The sequence below is a fragment of the Mesocricetus auratus genome, unplaced genomic scaffold, assembly GCF_017639785.1.
Source record: "Mesocricetus auratus isolate SY011 unplaced genomic scaffold, BCM_Maur_2.0 Super-Scaffold_100676, whole genome shotgun sequence".
In the NCBI taxonomy this organism is placed as follows: domain Eukaryota; kingdom Metazoa; phylum Chordata; class Mammalia; order Rodentia; family Cricetidae; genus Mesocricetus; species Mesocricetus auratus.
The window spans coordinates 186114636-186137490 of NW_024429266.1; the positions used below are offsets into that span (position 1 = coordinate 186114636).

The 22855-nt window shown below is 46.4% G+C and overlaps 1 long non-coding RNA gene across 2 annotated transcripts; it reads right to left on the reverse strand.

Annotated features, from left to right (window-relative positions):
* Positions 1–885: 885 nt before the first annotated feature.
* LOC121136995 lies at positions 886–20157 on the reverse strand. 2 transcript variants are annotated; one of them, XR_005874203.1, is made up of 3 exons: positions 19825–20157; positions 1922–2036; positions 886–1347 (listed from the first exon to the last, which is right to left on the reverse strand). It is a non-coding gene; the product is annotated as an uncharacterized LOC121136995 (long non-coding RNA). The 2 variants fall into 2 exon arrangements; XR_005874202.1 differs by lacking the exon at positions 19825–20157 and having other exon boundaries at positions 1922–3774.
* Positions 20158–22855: the final 2698 nt, after the last annotated feature.

The following is a 22855-nucleotide window of genomic DNA, read 5'->3' on the forward strand; positions in this document are numbered from 1 at the left end:
AGCTGTGCTCCCCTCCTCTATGGAACAATGCTTCCTGTATTCAGGGTTGCCCTATCAGGAGTGACTCATCTAGTACTTGTCACACTAGGAAAGTTCACAATTTAAAGTCTTCCACCTGAGTCCATGCTTCGGTATCTGATGCCTAGAGTGAGTGAGTCAGCTGCTCCTTCTCCGTGCACGTGGAAAGATGGCTGGCACTGGCTAGCAGAGGGTGTGAGGTACACAAGCTCACGGGAAATGGCGCGTGGCACAGTCCCTAGGTTACAGTGGTTTAAGGCAGGGGTGTTTCCTTTCTAGTTTTGCTTCTCAGATGATGCCAGCACTAGAGGAGAGAGAGAGAAAAAATCTGGGAAAGTTGCCTAATACCTTACTCCCCATTTCGTTCTCTTAGAACAGGGATTTCCCTGAGAAAGGCCTACTTCCATTTCTTTGTCTCCTTAGGAATGCTGTGACAGTCACAACTCTTCATACACCCAGTAACCACGAAGACTGACCAGACACAGCTCACACAGCAGCAAAATGAGGAATGAAGAACAGAATATGCCCAACTGTAAGAGAGCGCATAGGCTCCTGTGTCTGAAGGCTTGGTTGCCAGCTGGTGATGTGGGATAATGCTCTTGTACACTGTAAAGATTTGCCACTAATATCGGTTTAATAAAACACTGATTGGCCAGTAGCTGGGCAGGAAGTATAGGCAGGGCTCAGACTGAGAACTCTGGGAAGAGGAAAGGCAGAGACAGAGTCGCCAGCCAGATGCAGAGGAAGCAAGACGAGAACACCTTACTGAGAAAGGTATCAAGCCACATGGCTAAGAATTATGGGTTAATTTTAGCTGTAAGAGCTAGTTAATAAAAAGACTGAACAATAAGCCAAACAGTTTATAACTAACATAAAACTTTGTGTGTTTATTTGGGACTGAATAGCAGCAGGGCCAGCAGGACAGAAACTTTCTTCTTCAAGCTGATGATTCTGTTTGGGGAAGTCGTGGAACGTTAGGTGGCCAAGCCTTGGTGGGGGAAGCAGGTCACTGACTGCAGGCCTTGGGGCCTATCTACCAGCCCCATTTCCCATCTTGTCTTTGTCCAATGTTCTGTCAAATATAGAGAGTCCCAGTTACAGTTTCCTACTGCCATAGAGCTACTTGCAACCATGCCCTTCCCTCATGATGCACTCGAGCCAAAAGAAAATCTTCTTCAGTTGCTTTCGTCAGTTATTTGGCTACAACTATGAGAAAAGTATCCAATGTAGAAAGGAAATCCAATACCTAGGTCACCAGAGCCTGATGGCGGCCCACCGTCCTGTTTTCCATGGTGTGTAGTATCTTCTGTGAGTCATGTCTTGGCCTTTCTAGAGATGAGAAGGCATTTCAGTGACAGCAACTAAGCAGCCAATACCACAGTTATTCTATTTCTCTGTTGCTGGTCAAGAGCAGAGCTTGGTGGGGGGAAAAACTGATAAATTTCTCTCCATCAAGGGCTATTGGACCTAAAAACAGTTCCTAGTGGTGCAGGTTGATGTACAATTAATCAGCAAATAGACCTGCTCCAAGTATCAAGATGCATAAAATAAGAGTTGTTGCTTTTTTTAAAAAACGGGGGAGCACTTGTCAGTGATTCTTGACATCAAAATTGATCCAGATGTATGGATAACCTGGCACACAATGAGGGTCACCAAAGATGTCCCCAGTAGCGGTCATCTGGCTCAGGTGAGACAGGCAAGGCGTGTCCCTTTCTGTAAGCCACCCACTCTGCACCTAGCCTACTTGCAGGGAAACATACATTGCTCACTATCCTGACTAAATTCTCAACCAGTGCTCCCAATGGTCCTACGGTTGTTTCAAGTTATTCCACGGGAAAAGTGACATTCATGCAAGGGCACTGTCCAATCCCACAGAGAAAGGAGTTCTGCTTCTTGGACTTACCAGTATCCGTGTGATCCAAACACAGCTATGGCTCGGTGTGGTCAAGGCCTATCTTCTCCTGGGGTGGACATATTTCAGGTAGGTCTGTCTCTTCTGTGACCGGGAGTCTTCCTCCCTGGGTGTCGTAAAGGTAGAGAAGAGAGTGCCTGTTTCCTTAGTGTGAGGTGTGCATGGCATGGACTCTGTGGGCCATGTGCCCCACTCATTGCCCCACCAGATCCTCTCGGCAGCCTCAACTTCAGTGCCCACTCTTATCCCCATTGTGTATGTCAAGGGCGGATGGCAGAGAAACGCTGAAAGGCTTGAGATAAAGGACAAGGTCACAAATTCAGTGACTGAATTTCACATAAACTTGTTTTCCTTGACACCGCCAGTAGAAGGTCATAGACTTTGGCCTTAAATTTGGGCTCTGGCATGTAACTAACTCTGTGACCTTGGACACAATGCTTATCTTCCCTTCCTGTCTACAAATGGGAGTAGATGGTAAAGTCCCTAACAACAAATGAAGAGTGGTGACATAAAGCATACAGCTGGGCATGACATCAGCAAAGCTGAATCTGCTCCTGGACTCTTGGGTGCAGGGACAAGTGCAAAAAGGACACCCCATCCCCGAGGCCAGAGGACCTGCCAACTTCGAAATGGCTAGAGACAAGAGCAACCACACCTAACTGACACCTATCAACCTATATTCCTGCCCTCGGTGCTGTCTGTCACATCTGCTTAGTAAATCCTCCCAAGGGTATGTCACCCAGGTTGCATAATACCTTTGCAGGTATGGAAGACGCTGTTTTTTTTTTAACTGCTGGAAAAATTCAGCTTACACAAAGCCCATCCAAAAGACACCAGAATTTAGCTAGTGAATCCTGAAAATGGAGTTTGTCATGGGAAGGAAGAAAGGATCCAGGACATTGGCAAGAGGATGGTGATGTCAGTATAAACTGAATACATGCCCATTTTCCAGCATGAAAAGATGGTCCAGTTGTTTTCCTGACTTATTTCTTCTCTCATCTCTTTCTTCCTCCCCCCCCACCCCCATCATCTTCTGCTCTGTCCCCTCGTCACCAATCTACTGTCAACAGAATGTCTTATTCCACACTGAGAGTAATCAAACTCAGTATCTGAACTTTTCTTCCTGGTCCATGAACCATGCCTTGGAACATTCAAGTCATAGTTTCTGACAGAAAGACTCTGAAATCAAATCTTGCCCTCTCCCTTATTTCTTCTTTAGTATCGCATCAGTTAGGACAAAGAGGTGTCTTTTCTTCTCCTGGTTGTGTAGTAGGGTCCTTGAAACCATTCTTGTCTCTCCTCTTTCCCAACTTTGCCACACCTATTGAATCACAGCCTGCATTTGGGTGTGTGAAATGTCATATGCGTGGACCAATGAGCCCATGAGTCATTTTTGTCCAGCATTTCAGGCAGAGATGTGATGATATCACTAGGAGACTATGGCCTGCATCACACTAGGTAGAAATGCTCTGGGGTCCTCCCCAGGTCCCTCTTCTGATGGGATGCCTGTAATGGGCAAACCTCCCAGCGTTGTCTAAGAGACCCACATCATACATATTCACAGCAAACCTTCACCTTGAGCCCCCCTGGGTCATCTTCTCATAACTCTTAAATTGCCTTACTGCCACCTGATTTGACAATGACCCTCATGAGAATGTGGAGTGAAGGGACTAGACCCTCAACCAAGCCCCTTGCTTTGGCAACCATGACAGACTGCAGAAAAGACCCAGCAAGACAAAAGCCTCTGACTCAGCAACATGTGCTGGGCTTCCTGACTTTGCCCAACCTCCTAGTCACTAGGAAGCCAAATACCTCCATGTGGCAAGGAACCAATCAGAAGTTAGCTGGCGGGCTCTGAATATGCTTTACAAGCTCTGGATGTGCTTTACGGCAATAGTGATTGTGCAGAGCATAGCAACCACCATAGGAGGGTTAGCTTGGAAGTGCACCAATCCTGAGACTGTTGCAGACCCCTAGACAACCCCTTGCTCTATCCCCAATAAATTCCCTGCCTCTCGGGTTCTCTGGGTCCTTCTTGCCCCACCTGCTATGTCAGACAGATAAAGGAACCATGTCAATACACTTACTTCGTTAAATAATAAAAGACTGTTTGCTTTTACATCAGAATGGGTCTCTTGGTGATTTTGGGGTTCAGAATTTGGGCACAACATGGAGAGCTATTGGTGGGTCCAGTAAGTTGCCAGCACCCACCCATGTTCAAGTCTCATTAAGTCTCTTGCAAAAACAACCTTTTCATCTTATTTTTCCCCTAAGCTACCCTATTGTCCAGAAGACATAGAGAGTACATTGTGGCTTCTGCCATCCATGTCTCTCCTTGTGTCTTCTACTCACAGAATACCAGTACAAACTCCTTCCTCTTTCAGCCACACACAAAAGTCCCTTTAATGGTTCATCTATGCTGTCAACTTGACTGGATTTAGAGTCACCCAAGAGACACACCTTTTGGTGTGTCTTTGAGGATGTTTCTAGAGAGACTTAACGGAGAAATTCTACCCTAAATGTGGGTATCACCATCCTACGGGCTGGGATCCCAGATGGAATGAAAAAGACAAAGGAGGAAACCAGCTAAGATGGAATGAAAAGGACAAAGGAGGAAAGCAGGTAAGTACCAGCATTCACCTCCCTCTTCTTCCCGAGTAAGTATAGAGGAATGAGACCTGATACTTGACACTCCCTCCTGCCACACCTTCAGCACCGTGATGGACTACACCCTCTTTGCCGGGTATTTTGTCATAGCCATGAGAAAAGTCACTGATACCGTGTTCATCCAGGACAATTTGTGAAGAAGGAAGCTTTGGGTTGAGGGTTAGGAGGCCTGGTCCTCACCAGATCTCAGACTCAGTTACGTAGGAGTAGAGCCCTGGGGCCTCGTCTGGTGGCTTGTGCGTGTGCCCAGTCCTTTCCCTCTAGGTTTCAGGCTTGCTTAAGTCTTGTGCATGGTATTTCCCACAAATGTACCTGGTCACATCCTATGTTCTACATCCAGTTTGGTAGGTGACAGCATTTATGGAATATCTGCAGCAATGTGGGGACCATCTCTTAAGTCCCAAATGTTATTACAATTTCCAAAATCCCCATCATGGTTTCTCCTCTGTCTCATCATCGCCAAGGATGAATGACACTCTTAGGAGGGAACAACCCCTCCTGTCTGTGAGCTGTTCCCATCTGCTGCTGATGGGTCTGTATCCATTGAAGACACTTTGGAAGACTGTTCAGTCTCCACAAAAGAATGAATCTCTAATGGTGGAAAGTCAAGCATCAGAAACAGGGTTGTGTGGTTCCAGAGGTGTTCCAAAACCCATAAAATCATTTTATACTTGTATATAATTATAGCTACATAATTCTAATTCTTTAGCCCACTGCTAAGTTGTGGCCTGGTGAATGAGGAAAAGTGTAAATTTATAGGAAGAAACAAATATACAATAAGAATGTCAAATTCTAGTCTCAGTTGTTTTTCATGTTACTGAAGGCCCCAAGGTAGTGATGGGTCAGCTAAGACAGAAAGACCCCTGGAAAATTGGGACTGGTAGCAGCTACAGTCTGGGTCTGTCTTTAAGGTCCTCTGTATTACCAAGCTGCATGTCTTCCTCAATATTTAGAAGTGTTCAAGTCTTTGGTAGTATTATTGTGAGTCCTATGGTTGACATTCAGAGTACAGACACCGTTCCTAGCCCTCTAGGAAGAAAAGGGGAAGGAGGAGACAGTATTTATGAAGTTTGAGTAGCTGGGGCAAAAGTGTTTGGGTCTCAGGAATAACCAGCCATACTTGTCTTCAAACTTTAATTTTGAAAAAAAATTAAATACGAGTAGAAATAATCTGTTTTTTTCCATCAAGCCAGGCTTGAAGACATGTATCCTCTGGAATTGAACCATTGCCCATGGACATTGGAAGGAATGTGTTGGGAACATGCATCCAGAGACTGGTACTTCTGGGTATCCATCCTGCAAGGTAGCCTTACATAAACACCTCCTTCACCTTCCAGCTCCACTTTACAAGTCTCACCCACTGTCATGCATCTCCCCTATTTTTCTCTAGTTGGATTTAGAGGCTTTGCAATGGGGATAATTCACATGAAGAGAGGCTAAAAAGTCTGAGGGTTGAACTTGACACTAATATGTCAGCTTCAAGAACCAAGAGGGCAAAGATGGCAGGAGACCATGTGCATGCCACTGGAGCTCTTGGATGGATGGGAAAACCCTGATGCTGGTCCTATCCTAAGTCACAGTAGGTCTTCAAGGGAGGCATGTCATTTCTTGATCCACAGCAGGAAATGCAGGGAAATTTTCCTGGCGGGTACTGTGGCAACTACTTCCTTAGGAGTATTTAAAAAGCAAAAAAAGCAAAGATGATTAGCTGAGGAAACTGCTTTCAGTCTGATTATGCCTCGAGCCAGGGACCAAGACATCATTACTCCGAGGAGTTCCTTCTACAGTTTACTTCCATGATTACAATAAAAGGGCTAAAACATACTGGCCAGGTTCATGGTGCAACTTGGGACACAATTAAAAAGCACAGCGCCTGCTCCCCCACAGTTCTGGAGAGGTGGGGACAGTGAGGAGCAAATGGCTAGATGACAAAGGGTAAATGATGACAAAGGGTAAATGACGACAAAGGGTAAATGGGACTTTGTCCTGCAAGAACCAGCACCAGCTATGAACTGCAGAAACCAACAGGAATCACAAACTCAAGATCGAAATAGAGTCCCACTTGGCTTTCCCAAACAAAACAGCAGGCAGAGGACAGAAATTTGAATGTGAAGAATTATTTTAATAAAGAATTTGAATTGTTTCTGAATCCTGCTCTGTGGATAGGCTTCCCAAGGGATCCTGGATAACTTACTGTCCCCTTGCTGGGATCCTGGTAGCTGGACAAGCATCTGGATTAGCCTCCTTTCCATTGGTAGCCCCACTCAAGAAGGATGCCAGAGACGCATGCTGTGGATCAGCCCTGGTCTTCCAGAAGCTATAGCCTCCAAAAATAGCCTCTAAGTCTGCCAGGTTCTCTTTCTGACTAGCCTCCCTCCTCCATCCAGCAGAGCTGGCCATGCCCCAGGATGCCAAGCCACTGAGTAACTTAAGAGGCCAAATCCATGCCTTGCTCTGTTCAGTGGAGTATGTGCCTATGGTCCTGGACAATCAAGTCTGCCTTTGTGCTTCTTCCAATAAGAAAAATTATTGAGATGTATTTGCTGCAAACTCCAACTTCTGTCTGGAAAAAAACAATTATCCCAGTCTCACTTCTAGGTGTTCCCAAGTGAATTTAAGGGACAATAAACATTAACGAATGGGTGTCAATTCCAGGCAGGTAGCCATACTCTTTTCCCAAAGATTTTAAAATTTTTAATTATGTATGTTTGTGTATGTGTATGGGGGCGGTGTGTATGAGTGCACTTGCCCTTGGGCATCAGATCCCCTGAAGCTGGAGTTACAGGAAGTTGTGTCAGCCATTTGATGTAGCTACTGGGAACTGAACTCATTTTCGCAAGTGCTGTCTCTCTAATCCTCCTTCCCCCAGGTATCCATAACTGCCCCAGGTGCAAAAGAGACAAGTCTGTTTGAGGCTAAGAGACACCGCTACAGTCTAGCCATTGACCTCTAAAAAAAGACCTCAGTTCATGCCCCCTCAGCCACCACTCGGCTGGTGAATATAGGGGGCCGCCTTACTTTGCAGTCTGTAAAGCACAAGTCTACACAACAGAGTAGTTTTCTTGACTCCTCTCCCCATTGTTTTTCTTTTAAATAAGGATCCTTAGTGATTTGTGTGTGCAAGCCAAGAACTGATGAACTCTGAACCCATGATGCCCAAAATAACTTTTCAGCCACACATTTGACAATTGTGATGCATCTATAGCACCAGGCCCTGTCTTTCCCAGGCAGCTTTTGTGGTTCCATTGCTCTTTCACATGTGTCCTGTCAGTGAGAGGTTTTGTCACACTTACACTTGCTCCTGCCCAGAAGCCTCCTCCCCTCATGTTGTCCTAGTACCTCGATGTCTCTGTTTGGTCATGGATCTTTTCTCAAGCATTCTAACTTGGCAGTTATTTACAGCTATTTAACACTTGGACTTTTATCTCATTGTATTTCTACTGTTTGGTTTCATTTCTTCTCTCCACCCTATCCTCTAAGACTCCTTACAGAGAAACGCTCAACTGTCCAGACATCCTTCCCATCTCAACCCTTAACTTTCCAAGTCTCTACACATCATCATCTTTTTAGGTGCTGAAGTCCAAGAGAATTCCCATTCCATCTTCACCGGTTTTCTCTTCAGTTCTGTTCACTCTGCTATCCAAAAGCAATCCGTTGGTGTTAAATGTTGAACAGTTTGGTTCCCAAGGCCTCTCTGTATATCTGCTGGCCACATTTCCTTCCAAGTTCCATTCTGTTTACACATCACCTTTCCTCCACTGTCAACTCTGTTGTACAACTCAGAGCTCTGATTCCTCATTCATGCTGTTCATTTGTGTATGGGAAAGTTTCTGTGAGCCTGGGAACCTGGAGTAAACTGCTGTATCTACTGTGGGCAAGTTTTGCTTCCTTCTATCCAAAACAGGGAAAGTGTCTGTCATTGGTAGAGTGAGGCAGCAGAGGCGTCAGTCTCTTAGCTTGTGTAGACTGAAGAGCTCTACTTGGAGCCTCCGGCGCCAACATCTGAGAAGTCCAGGTCAAGGGTAGCTATGGAGCAATCACCTTGACTATCTGATCATCCTGGCAGCCACAATCACTCGCCCCCCTGTGTGTTCTGGGCTTCCTTCCTCCCCATTCCTGTCACTTAGAAACCCAGGCACAATTTTCACAGGTCACTCCTGCAGCAGTGTTCACAGCAACGCCCCTTCAGAAAACTAACTCCACTGACCTTCCAGGTTCCAGAGATTTCTCCCAGTTCCAATGCGTCAAAGACAGTTCCTGATTTCTGGCCCTGTTCATGGTTTTAAACCATATACTCCTCTTCTTCTTAATTTTGGGTGGAAAGATAAGGTTGTCAGTTTTGTTTAATCCTTCCTCTTGAGCCAAAAGACATGATATGTTCTCAATAAATAGTTGTTGGATGGATGGACGGATAGGTGGATGGATTGATTTGATATTTCCTCACCACTTAAAGTTTCAACTTTGAAAAAGAATTGTTGCGTCATGAATTTAGTAAACTGATTTCTTGCCTCCTGCCATTCAACTCAAGTGCAGAACTTAGTAAAATTGATCCTAAGGCCTCAGGTAGCAGATGTTTTTGATTATTTGCAAGAATCTCTGGAAATCGTTCCAAGAATTTCTAGATTCCCCAAGGTTAACCTGGTTTCATTACTAGCAGAGGTCACAGCAGTTAACCCCAAATTGTGGCTCCCGATTGCAAATCCAGCTTTTAATTTCCTTAAGAGTGTTCGGGGAGCTTTGGTTCCAGGGGATGAAATGGGTCTATGACAGCACACAAAGTGCATGAAACCTGCCTCCTGCCTTTACTTTTAAAGTACACATTGAAGTTCCATTTTATGTCTCATTTTATGTCATCTGAGAGCAAGGGTATAGGTTTCTTTTCTGCCATTCACCTTCCCTGACCAGCCAGAGCCAGCAAATGTGCTGAAGTATCTCATAGGAAGGGCAGGGACCAAGCCAAAGACATAGATGTCTCAAAAGGTAGACACACACACACACACACACACACACACACACATATACACAAATTATGAAGGAAGATTGCTCATTGCTCCACAAAATGTGAACACATGACTACTTTTTTGTTGAAGTAAGTAGTAAAGGGCTTGCTACTTAATCTGTAGGTAAATTGTGCAAGTATTTTTGCCCAGAATCTAGAGGATGAATCCTCACATGGACTGGCAGCATGGTGATACAGTATCACTTCATAACTCCTTAAAGGTATATGACCATCTCACAATGATGCCACCGGATTCCACTGCAGAGTATAGGCTACACTTTTCTTCAAAATGTGATTTCCCTCTCAACTCATCTGGGCCCTACCCTGTCCTCAAGACCAAGTTACATGTCATTTCCATAAATACTTTCATGGGGAAAATCAGAATATGACGATTCTTTCCTTGCTCTATTTGAATCATCAAAATAGATGCTTCCAGTCACTTTGACAGGTCCAGTGTTGGGTCACCTTAGTTTAAAGTTATGTCCAGCTCTGATTATGTAAAATGGGGGCAAAAGGAACACACCCTCAGGAAGGAGAGGAGAGACCAGGTATGATTATCCACAATGTACTCAATCACAGCTAAAGCAAAGCTTGGCAACCTAGAGTTGGATACAAAGATAAGATTGCTCTTTAACCAAAAGTCAATGTCTCTTAGCTCTAGTTCAGTCACTCAGTGGGGATAGTCCATTAGGATACAGCCTCAGTAAGAACCTTAAGAATTAGCTGTCACTGCTTTTAGAGCTCACAGAGTCAACAACTAAAACAAGTTTGGAACCATTCAAAGGGTTGAGTTAATCATCTAATCTAAAAGAAGACTGTGTCCTGAGAACTCTTGTTCTCTAAGGCAGAGTGGGGCTGTCATTTTAAAGGTCCCATCATATGTCTTCATATAAAATGTTTCTGAACTTGAAGACAATCATATCCACTGCAGGAAAATCAAGGTGCAAGTGGAGATGTAAACCAGGCCACCCAACCCCTTTCTGTGTTGCACAAGCTCTTGGTCACTGTCTCAGCTCCCGAAGGCAAAGCCATGCCTTCATTTCATTATTCCCAGCATTCAGACAAGCTCTAACTAAGCACACACAGACAGTTGCTTTTTGTATACTGGTCAAATGAATGAATGAATGAATGAATGAACACATCAGTAATAACTATTTTAGGCCTTCTGCCTCTCCTTACCCCTTACATTTTTATACTAGAAATCCTTGTCAATAAATCAGTTTTAAGAGTATTAATTTGAAGACCCCACAACAGTCACCACCCCGTCAGACCATAGAGGTTAGTGGTTTTCTGTAAATTGCTGCTCCAGATTCTCCAGTGGGGCCTTTTTCCTCCATCACCCATCAGGTGATGGACAGGCTCTCAACCCACTTTCTGTTAGCTCACAGTACTGCCACATGCTTGGATGCTCACATCCAGAACCATAGCTGCAGATACTAATACACAGAAAAGAGGAACCACTCAATGAGTTGCTGTCAAATTTAATGTTCTGTTTTTAATAAGTCTGGGGAAGGATTCTGCCTAACAAGACATTTTTTGCAAGGACTTTTCTGTTCTGCCTTATCTTGTGACCTCCTGAAGAGCACTGAGCCAAACCCTTTTAGAGATTATGAGAGAAGGAGAGGGAATATGTGTGCTAACAAGATAGGAACACAGCCCGGGTCAAAACGCCAATAAGAGTTTAGGGCCTTCTACCTAGGCATTGGCCTGCTAGCAGTCACTTCCCTGGTTCACTGTTTATAGACCTGTCAAATGGAAGAAATCAGACTTCTTGAAAGAAATGGTCTGCCTAGAACCAGCTGACTTGGGTACCATGACTCAGCAGGCTCACACATCAGCCATGTCAGCCCGGCACCCTGAACGGAGGAGAACTTATGTCCTTTATTAGCAACCTCCAGAGAAAAGGCCTCCTCTCTGTCCTAGCAAAAAGAGCTGGTGTGTGTGTGTGTCTAAGGTATGACCATCCCCTTAAAAGCTGAGATCCCTTTAAATACTCAAAACACCTGGCCTCAGAAGCGACTGGAGAACATTTGGGTTTCTGTCCTGGACATTCAGAGTGTTGGGAAGGAAGATGAAGTGAATTTGGATTAAAGCTAGTCTTAGGAGCAGCTGTCCAAAGGAAGGGCTTCCCTAAGGTCCTTAGTATTTTGAAGCATCTAGACCTGTCTCACTTCTTAGGAAATTGCAAGACAATAAAGCTCTGACATGGAGAAAGGTGTCTAAAAAGAGAACTCGAGGCACAAAATTCCTGACTCTTCAGCCCCTCTTCCCCCACATCCCTCTCCAATCAGTAAGATTTGGAAGAGAGTGAGCATTCAAGAGAAAACTAGACTGAAGCCCGCTATCCCTTCTCCAAGAGCCAGCTGCCCTAGCTGCTCATTCCAGGGCAGGAGGCATCTTGGCCTTCCCATTGTGGCCAGAGGTTATCTCATTGTTGGGGCCTTGCAAACAGGTCGAGGCTTGCCATCTGTCTCCTACTTCTGCTAGTGACCCAAGCAGCAAAAGCCAGTCATGTCTAGCAACATGGGAGATGATATAAGTGCCTCCCCATAGAGCAGGGTCTGGCAAGGAGGCTCAGCCAGATGGCAAAGCTGAAGCCGGCCCCAAGAGGCTAATCCTCCAGCAGTGGTCAGACAGCTAGCTATACATTGCCAGAGACTCTGGGACCTTTTAAAAAATAATATCAAAGTCAGGGGTGGAGTTTTAATAGCCCCTGGGACAAATTGTGTGAGAACACAGATGTTCGTAAAGGATCCCCACACCTCCTTCAAGGCCAGCAGAGGCCCAAGCAGCCAGAATAAGAGGCCAATCCTCTGTTTACTCATGAACACCACCTTACTCTGACTCCACCATGAAACCTCGAAGGCCAACTCAGGATCCCTCTGGGGCCACTGAATTTAACTGGAACAAGTTAGACAGAGTTTGGTGTCACTCATCCAGGGTTTCCTCCTTGCCTGGACTAGCCAAGCAGTCAGAGATGTGCAGTGTGAGTTTCCCATTCTCAGTTCTCCAGGTCACCATGCTGCAATGGGCCCTTGCCCTGGGGAGCTCGCCCATCTAAAGTTGAGCTGACAGTTCCTTGCCACCAAGAGGAGCAGAAAAGTAAATAAGAAACAATTGAGCAGAAGTTTGAATACCACTTAGAAACATTGCCAAGTTTGAATTGGTTCGTCTCCAAGTGCCTGTAATAGCCTAGCATGTTCAAGAACAATGCTGGGTCCTAGGGATATAGAGATAAATAAGACATGATCCCTGTCCTAGAGATTATTTGCCCAGGGAAAAGCCCTTGACTGAAAGGTAATTGCCAGATAGAAACGTGAACGTCTTGGAGGGCCATCTAGGAAACATCTAGAAACAGCAACCGGGAGAAACTTTTGTGTAAGTCCTGAGAACCACCTTAAGCAGTGAGGAGAATTAAGTCAAGAGGAGGAAGATGCTAAGCTAGGCATGGAGGTGGGGTCTGCACAGTTATAAAGGGTTCTAGATGGAAAGTGTCCACTCCTAGGAGGGACCAGGCCTCAGGGTAGACGTAACAGAGGGCAGATATTGGGCGCAAAGCTACCAGGAAGAGTAAACAGGATCATGGAGTAAATAGTGGGCCCCACTCACGGTGTGCCTACAAATGAGGCAGAATGCCCACAAGACAAACACGCATGTGACTTCATTTTATTCTCTGTGCATCCAGGGAGGCAGGCATATTATCCTTATTGTATGCCATGAGAACACAGAGGCTCATGAAGGTTAAGTAGCTCCCTCGAAGACACACAGCACAAATGTTGCTAGGTTAAGAAATGGGATCTCTCTGAACCCCATTCTCATGAGCACTGTGCGATGGGCAAGGCCTGGGTCACCCCACTAGGGAGTTGGCACTTTATCTTAACACATGGGAGGCCTAGAGGATTTTAAACACAAGGAGGGCATGATCACGTCTGCATTCTTAGTCACCCTGCCAGCTGCGCAGGGAGGGCATGAACTGAGGCCCCAAGAAGGCAGGTGGCAAGTGCCGTAAAGATGCTCTGAGTCGGAAGATAGGCGGTGCCTAGGCACACAAGAACTCAGTGGGACCCGTGATCACATAAGCGGAGTCACCAAAACAAAAAGGAGCTGTGAAAGTGGCCCACTGCGTCGAGCTATCCGCCAGGTCGCGAATGGTCGCGGATAGTGCAGACCTCGAGTCACTGAAGACAGTACTTACCAAGACCACAGGTAATAAAGGAAAAAAAGACAGAGGTGTGGAGTGACCTAGACTTCAGGCAGGAAAAGCAACTGGGATTCAGGTCCCACTGCAAACAAAAGCTGCCAGAATCTTCTATAAGATACCGGCAAGCTCCAGTCTTCCAGTGAGGTAGACAGAAGAAGAGAGCCGGAGACGAGAAGCACAGACAAGGGAGGAGGTGGCCTTGTCAGGGAAGGCAAGGCAGGACAGGATTGCAGGGTCCTGACAGACTATGGCCTCCCCCTCGTGCAGCCTTTCTGGCTTTTGAGAACTGAGAAGTGGAGTCCACTGGGCTTGCGATGGGAAAGTCAGTCGTGATTCAGTCCAATGGGTTGACAGAAAGTGCCTGAGTTACAAAGGCTGAGAAGTGAAGGGGAGGTGGGCCGGGGGGGGGGGGGGATGCTCAGAGACAATAACTGCAGGCAGCACTTGTAAGACCTCTGACTAGAAAAGAGGTGGTGACCGGCCAGTGTAATAGGGTTTAGAGTTGAGAATGGCTAGTCAGAGCCTGGAGAAGAGCTGGTCGTGAGAACGACATTTAAGGAGGAGGGAGGGAAAGTGGTGTAAGCTCCCTAAGACTTAGTCAAAAGCAAGAGAATGATCTAGCAAGTTAAGGAAGGAGATGCCACTGGGAGGCATGGACGGGAAGGGGACCAGCAATGAGAAGGTTCTTCCTCATACAACTAGAGTGACTTTGGCCTTGGGATGAGGGGGTGAGTTTCCTGAGAACTGGCATCAGAGTAGCAAGTAGAAAGTGGACTGAGAAGTTAGTCCCGTGTGAGTTTCCACTAACTAATGTGGGGGGCAGATGTGGAGTTAGTTGCCAGATGAAAGATGAAGGCTTTAAGCAACACTGGGATAAGCCAAGGTCACAGATCCTGTGTTAGCCAAAGTCTACCATACTGTGCCATCTTTAGCAGGTCTCAATTACCCCCAAGAGAGGACAGATGATATCTGGTTACATAGGGCCAAGACTTTGTATATGGATGCGGTGGGTGGACTGCAGCAGAAACAGAGACACTGCAGGTCAGAGAGAAGCAAGCCAAGATCCCAGGGGCCCTTTAGGAGTCTCAGGAAGAAACAGAAAGGCCAAGGCCTTGACATTGGAAGAGGACTCCATGTGATAAGGTGCGGAAAATGTGAGGATTCGAAATTGAGATGAGGAGAACTTGGCATTGCCAGCTTCTAGAGGAGAAGCAGTTAAGCGTAGCAGGTGGGGGCGGGCTGGCTTTACAGGACAGGGGACTCCAGAAAGCCTCTGCTGCCAGAAGAATGCAGCATGTGGTGCAGTGGCCTTGACCTGGAACCACTCACAGAACTTTGTGCCTTACTCCTGCCCACTTGTGGTGCAAGAGTCCACTCAGAAACCAGCAGACACTCAGGGAACTTCAGGGACGTATCTTTAAGTCAGGAGAGGTCTAGATAATCTAGGCCTCACTTGTTCCTAGCCTCCAACCCAGAGAGCAACCTTTTCCCCAGCACGCAGACTTGGGCTCTAACTCTAAGCCTCCCTGCATCCCACAGAGGTTTAGATGCCCACTGCTGGCATTGTCATGGATGCTAGGTCTGGTGTTTTCCCCAACCCCATTTCCTCATTGCTCTTCCCCCCAAGATTTGGTTCCCAGAATACACACTCCCTCTGCTGCCAGGCACCTCGGTCATGCCCCGGTTAAATACTTAGTACCCCTGTTTGGGACTCTCCAAGTCCCTGAGTGGTGAAGATCAGATGTGCATCTGGGGGATGGGCCCTTCCTCAGTTCTTCTCTCCTCCTAACTTTAGGTCACCGAGCAAAAGAGTTTCTACATGCTGAGGAAGCTGCTCCTGATCTTCCCATCCGTCTCCTCGTAAGCTGGCCCATCACCACAGTGCTGTGTAACCAACAGCCCCGTGCTAGGAAGCCAAGTGGGTGTTGCTTGGACTTCCCAAAGATCTTTGGCATGGACAAAGTTGAGGAAAGGGAGGCTCAGAGAAGTTAACTAACCTATCCCCGTGTCACACAGTTGCCAAGTGGCTGAGCTGGCATTCGAATCCAGGCTTGTCTTCTACAAAGGCAAGCACTGTGACCCTTTCCTCCCCCACCTGCACCCCAGCCAGAGCTTATGACAAACTCATGTCATCATTCATTTGTCCATCCATATATATACCTGTTGACTCACTGATCAAGGATGAGCATTTCTGAAGCTGGCTGCAAACACTATCTTAAGACTCAGAAAGGTCGTGTTGAGCATTAAAAAGGCTCTGATGAGTGAACCCATTTCTTAGGGCAATCTACACACCACCTTCCAAAACCAGAAAAGCTCTACAAACCCTTCCAATCACCTTTGTTCTTGCTTAGAGAATATGAGAGGGAGGGAGGGAGGGCAGGAGACTGTGGCACTGCTGGTCCCCCATACTCACTGCAGAGGCCTTGAGTTTTCCCTACAGCCTCCCCGCTCAAATTCCTTCTTATTGCTGGGACAACACATCAAGCCTGAAGGAGTTCAGCAATTCCCCACTTGCTCAGCATCTCCCTGCTTACCCCCCACCTGCCCTCCCATCACTAAGACTCCACAAGTCTATCCACCTAGACCGGATGGGTCCCTGAGCCCCTGCTCTCTCTAAGCTCTAGGCTCGTTAGACAAGCTGAGCGAAATGTGTGGCAGGAGGGGACTGGGCATCAAAGTGACTACGGAAGCAGAATGGCGAAGAGACTCTGTTCCAGAGTGAGGGAGATCTGAGGAGCATCAGAAATCCCAAAGTGGACAAAGAGCGGTTGAGAAGTACCCAGCAGCAGGAGAGGCTCCTCCACCATTTGATAACAAAATAACTTGGTCCTTTCCCCCAGCAACCTTTCTGTGAAGTCTTTGCAAGCCACCCTGGCCACACTCAGGCCCTCGGGAATATGAACTAGACTGAGGAGGGATGCTCTTCTAGCCACGCTAGCTGGCCGGCTCTTGCTTTGCAGGGACCACTTAGTTCTACTTTAGGAATCTTGCCTGTCCCGAGAGACAAAAATCTTGATTTGTTCCTGCTGGGCTAAATGGCACTTATCCTCCCCAGCCAGGCTGGGCACCCAGTTGGGGTCATACTTAATGTAGATATCAGGCTCAGATGCACCTGCTGACACACTTATTCTTCTGTATGCCCAGGATGACCGCTAGAGTCAATTGCATGGATCCAATCGCTGTCCCTCCACTGGATTCGGTGTCACTGAAAGGGAACATGATCAAGTGCCTCCCCCAGATGAAGCCACTTACAACAGGGGAGAAACATCCATGCTCATTCTAGTGACATCAGTTCCCATAGCAAGTATTAATACGAGCTGAAAAGATAGTCTGTATTTGGTTCATGTGAGCTAGAACTCCTGATGTAGGAGGCAACAAATCAGTTTCAATTTCATGAGCCAGGGATGGCTGATCACAGACAGTCATGGCCCTTTGTTGTTAGGTCCTGGAATAGAACCCTCTGCTCCAATACTTCCTGCTGTTTTCGTATCAACTGTGACAAAGTTAATACGACGTTAAGTAAAACTAGAATAGAAGCCACCTGGCTCTCTAAAGCAGCCCCAGGTGGATTCTGGAAAAACTTTTGTTGCCTGAACTTTCTGATTTGAGTTGTTGGTCCCTGAGGAGTAGGGCACAGGGATGAATCACTCTTTTGCTTCTCATAATGGTCTGTGCTGCAATTAGATGGTAAGCACTATCCAGGGTCACTAAGGGATCAAACAAGAGAAAGCCGATTCTTCCTGTAACAAAAGTCACCAAGGGTAGACCCTACATCCCAGTGCCACAGCCTATACTTTGGAATCACTTCTGGATTTTAAGCCAAAGTGTTAGCCGTGGTCAAGAGCTGGATGTCAAAGGTGAACGACTCGCAGCACTACTTTGTCTCCCTTGGCAGGGGTGGGAGGTGGGGGTGAGAGGTGGGAGTGGCATTCATTGGTCTGGTTTGGGGGGGTTGTTTTGTTTTGTTTTGTTTTGTTTAGAAAAGCAAACAGAGGCTCAGAGAAGTTATGTGGCCTGCAATAATGTGCAGATCTGGTCAGAGGGTCAAGGGGCAAATATGCATCTTGTTGTATGGTCTCCCTCATCATCATTGAAAAGAAAGAAAAACCTGGGGGTCCATCAGACCTGCAGTCTTGCTCAGGCCCATAGACAGCCTAAGGCAACATTAAAGACCATCCTGCCTCACCTCTCTGTTTACAGATAAGGAGGCTCAGACCCCAAGAAGAAAGGTGACTTGTTCAAGGTCACACAGCAAATTAGTGGCAATGCCCAGGCTTCAGGATAGACAGACAGAATATGGTACAAGCCAGCACCCAGCCCTCCCTCTCCAGCATGTGCCCCCAGACTGAGTTGGGTCATATTATGGTCTCCCATTTCTGTAGGGACATGTCTGCACTGCAGTAGCTAGGGATTCCGTTTCAACCAGGTGGAAGGTCTTTCTTAGGCCCAGAGATAAACCACAGAAGAATCCAGGCCCTCCTTTCTTCATGTGAGCAACTAACTGTCCTTGCTGACAGGGGGAGGATAGGCAGGAAATAGCCAATACCTTTCTAAAGGAAGACAACAAGCCAGGCTGCTGTTCCCCGATGAACAGTCATGCTTAAGTCCACCAGTGGCATTATCATTTGAAGTCCTCTCACAGAAATTAAATTCCAGATTTCAGGATCTGATGTCACATCTGACAGAGACACCACTACCCTGTCCAGAAAACCAAATGTACTCACTATGCCTTCAAAGGTATGTGGCCTAAGCCTTCCTAGGATCTGTAGTGGTATCACACACTGCTTCCATGTTAGGCTCTGATGTCCGAAAGGTCTCCTAGAAATTGCTGCAATTCCTTCTGACCCCACTCCCCAAAACCTTTTATCTCCCTCTTGACAAATCGCTATCTACCCAAATGCAGATAGATACTAGAATTTTTTTCTCCTTAAATAAAAAGCCTCTTTGGATTATTTTTGCCATCCTCACCTGGCAGAGAGCTCAGAGCACATGATAGCTCTGAATAAACAGTAGATCAGTAAACGAATGTATGCTGTGGAAAAAGTACATTCTCCCTCTACCGCTCAAGGCCTGGGAAGAATCAACTACTACAGAAGAGAAAATAGGCGTGGGAAACCTACACAAAAAGCTCAGATGAGAGACAAGGCACTTCCTGCGTGGAGCCTTTCTTAATCTTTCTTACTACGTTGCAGAGTAAAAAACCCACCACGTGAGTTGAAGAGGAGGAATGGAGTGGTGTTATGTTTCTGTACCCTGTGTAACCGGCATCTGTGGCTGAGGAAACAACAGATACCTTTGTCAGTGGGATTCTTTCCCCTTAATTTATTGCTTAAAGGAGGCAAGATGTGGCTCACATCTTCTGCTGTGACTGCTGTATTGTTTGTGCTCCTAAGCTAGTCACTCACTTGTTCACAGTGCTCACGAGCTGTGAGAAATCATCCCACTTCTTTATCTGGCTCAACAGCCAACATCAACAGTGCTATAGAAGGATCCTCGCTCTGTCTATGTCTACTGCAAATGAAGCAGTAGGTGGTGGGTCTCAACAGGCAGTGTTTATCATCCTGCTAGATGTTCCCTCTAGGAAAGAATATGCCTTGAACCCCCACTAGAATTTCATGGAAGTCCAACTTCATTGGCTTATGGAGAAAAAGCAACTATAACCTTCCTTGATATTTTAATCTACCTCATAAACCCCAGCCTGGAGGAAAAGAAAGCTTCTAAAGGCCAAGACAGGTACATGAATATGCTGGTGTGTGCGTGTATTTGCCCATCAGCCTAGAGCAAATGGCTAAGAAACTCTTGGGCTATCTACTTTGTCCGTTATCATGAAGTCTACCTTTCAAAGCCAATTATAATGGAAGTTATATCTCTATCCTCCCAGGTGGCTCTGTCTTAACATAACCAAACTCTGGACCCCAGAGCTTTTATCCAGCTAATTTCACTCTTTCTACACACATTTCCCCAGATATGTGCCACTCACTGCCTTCCAAAGGGAACTGATTCCCAAGGATTTCCAGTAATGAATACCTTAATTTGTCTCCAGCATTGCTACAAGATTTCTGGGAAGAAGATTAGGCGGGTCTGTTTAATAAATATATTCATCTGACATCTGACTTAAACTGGTTCCCACTTCTCTCAGCAGGAAAGTCAACAAAGCTGGTTGAAGCTGAGGATCAGACAGCCCTGGCCCAACATTTTTTATCTCCCTGCATGGTCTGTCCTTTTGTCCACTCTCAACAGCCTCTCCTCATTGGAATCACTTGTATACTTGGTATGGGAAAAAGAGGTTCCTTGTGGGACTAAGTGAATAGCTCCTTCTCTGTCTGATGCTTGGACACCACACAAGAGGACTGCCCACTCCAAGGACTGCAGGGAGACTATTTCAGAAGTAAGAGAGGCGTTTCTATCTGCTGACACAGTGGGTTCTATCCAATGAGGTCAGAGGAAGGCTGTTGGCAGCTTCCGTTAAATTCTGTTGGGGCAGGGAAGTGGCAACTGGCAGTTAGTTCTGAGGTGGCACTGAGGATGCTGGGATAGACTAAGTGAGCAGCCAGCCCTTACATTATGAGCCTCACTTAGGTGCCTAGCGAAATGGAATAGAAGAGTGAAGGGTAGTCACAAATGATGCCAAGGCCTCTTGTTAGTCTTTGGCTTCCATATCCTCCCTCAAAACTTCAACTTAAGTGCTCATAGCCCAGCATCTCCATCTCCTACCCGGGTCTTTGTGGCAGGGGTTCCTCTAGGTAAAGCTGAGGAGCAAGGAAGATGGAGGACAGAAGTATTGCCCCAAGCTACCACATTGTAGTCAGGACACAGACATCTGTAACTGACTACCCTCAGGTCAGATCTGCTGAGAAAAATGCAGTCTCTCAACCTCAGTATAAGTGGGCAAGTTAAAGTAAGTCCTGACTGAATCCAGGGACAGCCTAGACTCCTTCCGTCCTTCCTACCTTTTCCCACTTAGTGCCAAAAAGTCTCATGAAGGCCAGTCAATCAAATAGCAGGAGATGAGGTCCTGTAGACATGTCTTCTTCTTGGGAAGCTGGTTAGGTTCTCCACTAGCATGTGGTAGTGGAGCTCAGGCTCCAAAATAAGAAATTTCAGAGTTTTAATCCTGGATCCTGTTAGATACTAGACACGAGACTTTAGACAAGTTACTTAACCTCTTTAAACCTCAGTCTCCTCAATCTGTAAAATGGGGATAATATTGGGTAAAGCACTAACTAGTGTGAGAAATATGCATCATGTTCACTCCGTGGTTACCTTGCATACTCCTGTGTCCCACTCTGACACTCTCTCCTCTCTCTTCCTCTCCACAAGTCCTAACTAGTATGGACAGACAGAAGGGAATTACCCCACCCACGAAATCAGGCAGTGTTGGACGGTCCAGAAGTGTCTAGGCAGAGTGACAGTTCAGCCAGCGGACTAGGTTTTGAAAAGCCTACGAAGCTGGTAATGTCTAGACGCTCACATGATCCCTCCAAAAGCCAGTTAAATCACATAGAAAATGACCCTCAACTCTCCCTCCAATAGAACACAAGTACATTTTGCTGCTGGGGCAGAAGCTCATCTGGGCAATGAATGACGTTTACTCTGGCCCCCAGTCTATGTTTGGGAACCACTTCAGGGTGCCTTGATGCCCCGATGGAGAAAAGTCTTCACACTTCAAGACTTCAAGTTTAAATGGTTCAGGGATAACCAGACAGAGATCACAGAAAGAAAAACTCCCGCTGGGGCTCTGGGAATGTTTTTGTTGTTGTTGTTGTTGAAAGTTAACTGTGACACTTGCTTTCATGAACATGTGACGGTAAGGGCTTCCCCCCATCTTCAGTGCATAGCAAGCATGGAGTCTAGGAAGGGTCTCATTACCTCTACTCCTCTGTGGAAGTGGAATAGAGGCAGGGCAGGGACTCTGTCAAACCTCTCTACTCTTTTGTTGTTTGTGTTCAGGGCGAGGAATCCTGGGAGAAAAGCCCTAACCATCTACTCTTGCAGACCCCAGTTAACCCTCTCCTTTCCCGTCCTTGCTTTTATTTCAAGGTTCACTTTGAACCTCTGCCCCAAACCATCCCTTGCAATGTAGTCATCAGCAGCATTTTGCCCACCAAAGGGCAACTTTTTCCCAACTTACATAAATTAGTGCGTAGGTAACACTTAAGAGACCCTGGTTCTAATTCCTTAAGAGAAAAACATAATAGCTATATTCCCTATCAAAGAAGGTTTTCAGGAGACTATGCAACTTGAGTGTTGGTGACAGGCACACTCATTATTAGGTTAGGCTGGTAAATGGTAGGGACAGTTTGGTTTTCTGTGTTTCTTCCTTCACCATTCAGGAAATCTCAGCTCCTTCAGTATTGGCTTGAAATGACACTGCAGAGGTAGGACAAAAGGCTTCAGGGAGAGACTGGTGATGTGAGGAAGGGTAACGAATCCTTGTCTTTCACCCAAGAACAGGCACTGGCGGGGCAACAGCAAGCTCAGCTCTGGAGCGAGCACCTACTGACAGCGAATGTCTGCTATCCTCACCCAGATGCTCTTAAACTTGTAGTTAGTTCAGCCAGGCTCTGATTTCTGAAGGAAGGAAGGGTAGACTCAGAATCATTTGGGAAATGAAGGTATCTGGTTAGAGATGAGAGTCAGAACAGCTCTCAGGTCCTCTTCCCATTCATCGTAAGAGCAAACACCTGACGGGAAGAAAACACCCCAAGTAGAAAAACATGCCGATGGGTAGCAACCAAAGAAGGCTAACCAGTTAAATGGGTAGACCCTCTTGAGCAACTTGGAAATGAAAGCGAGTCAAAGTACCTTTACCCCTCAAGAAAGCTTGGACTAAGAAGAAGCACCTGGAAAGGGGGAAACGTCCTATGGACTCCAGGCAGGGGTGACTGAAAAGAGGCTCAAACCGTGGGAAAACCCACACGGGACCACCCAAGCAGCCTGCAGCAAACCTCAGACTATTCTTTTCCCCAAAAAGGGAGACCCACCTCATTCAGAGAGGTCACAAGGACTGTCTGAACCAAATGCAAATTAACTATAGGAAAGAGGGGATTTTGGTTTT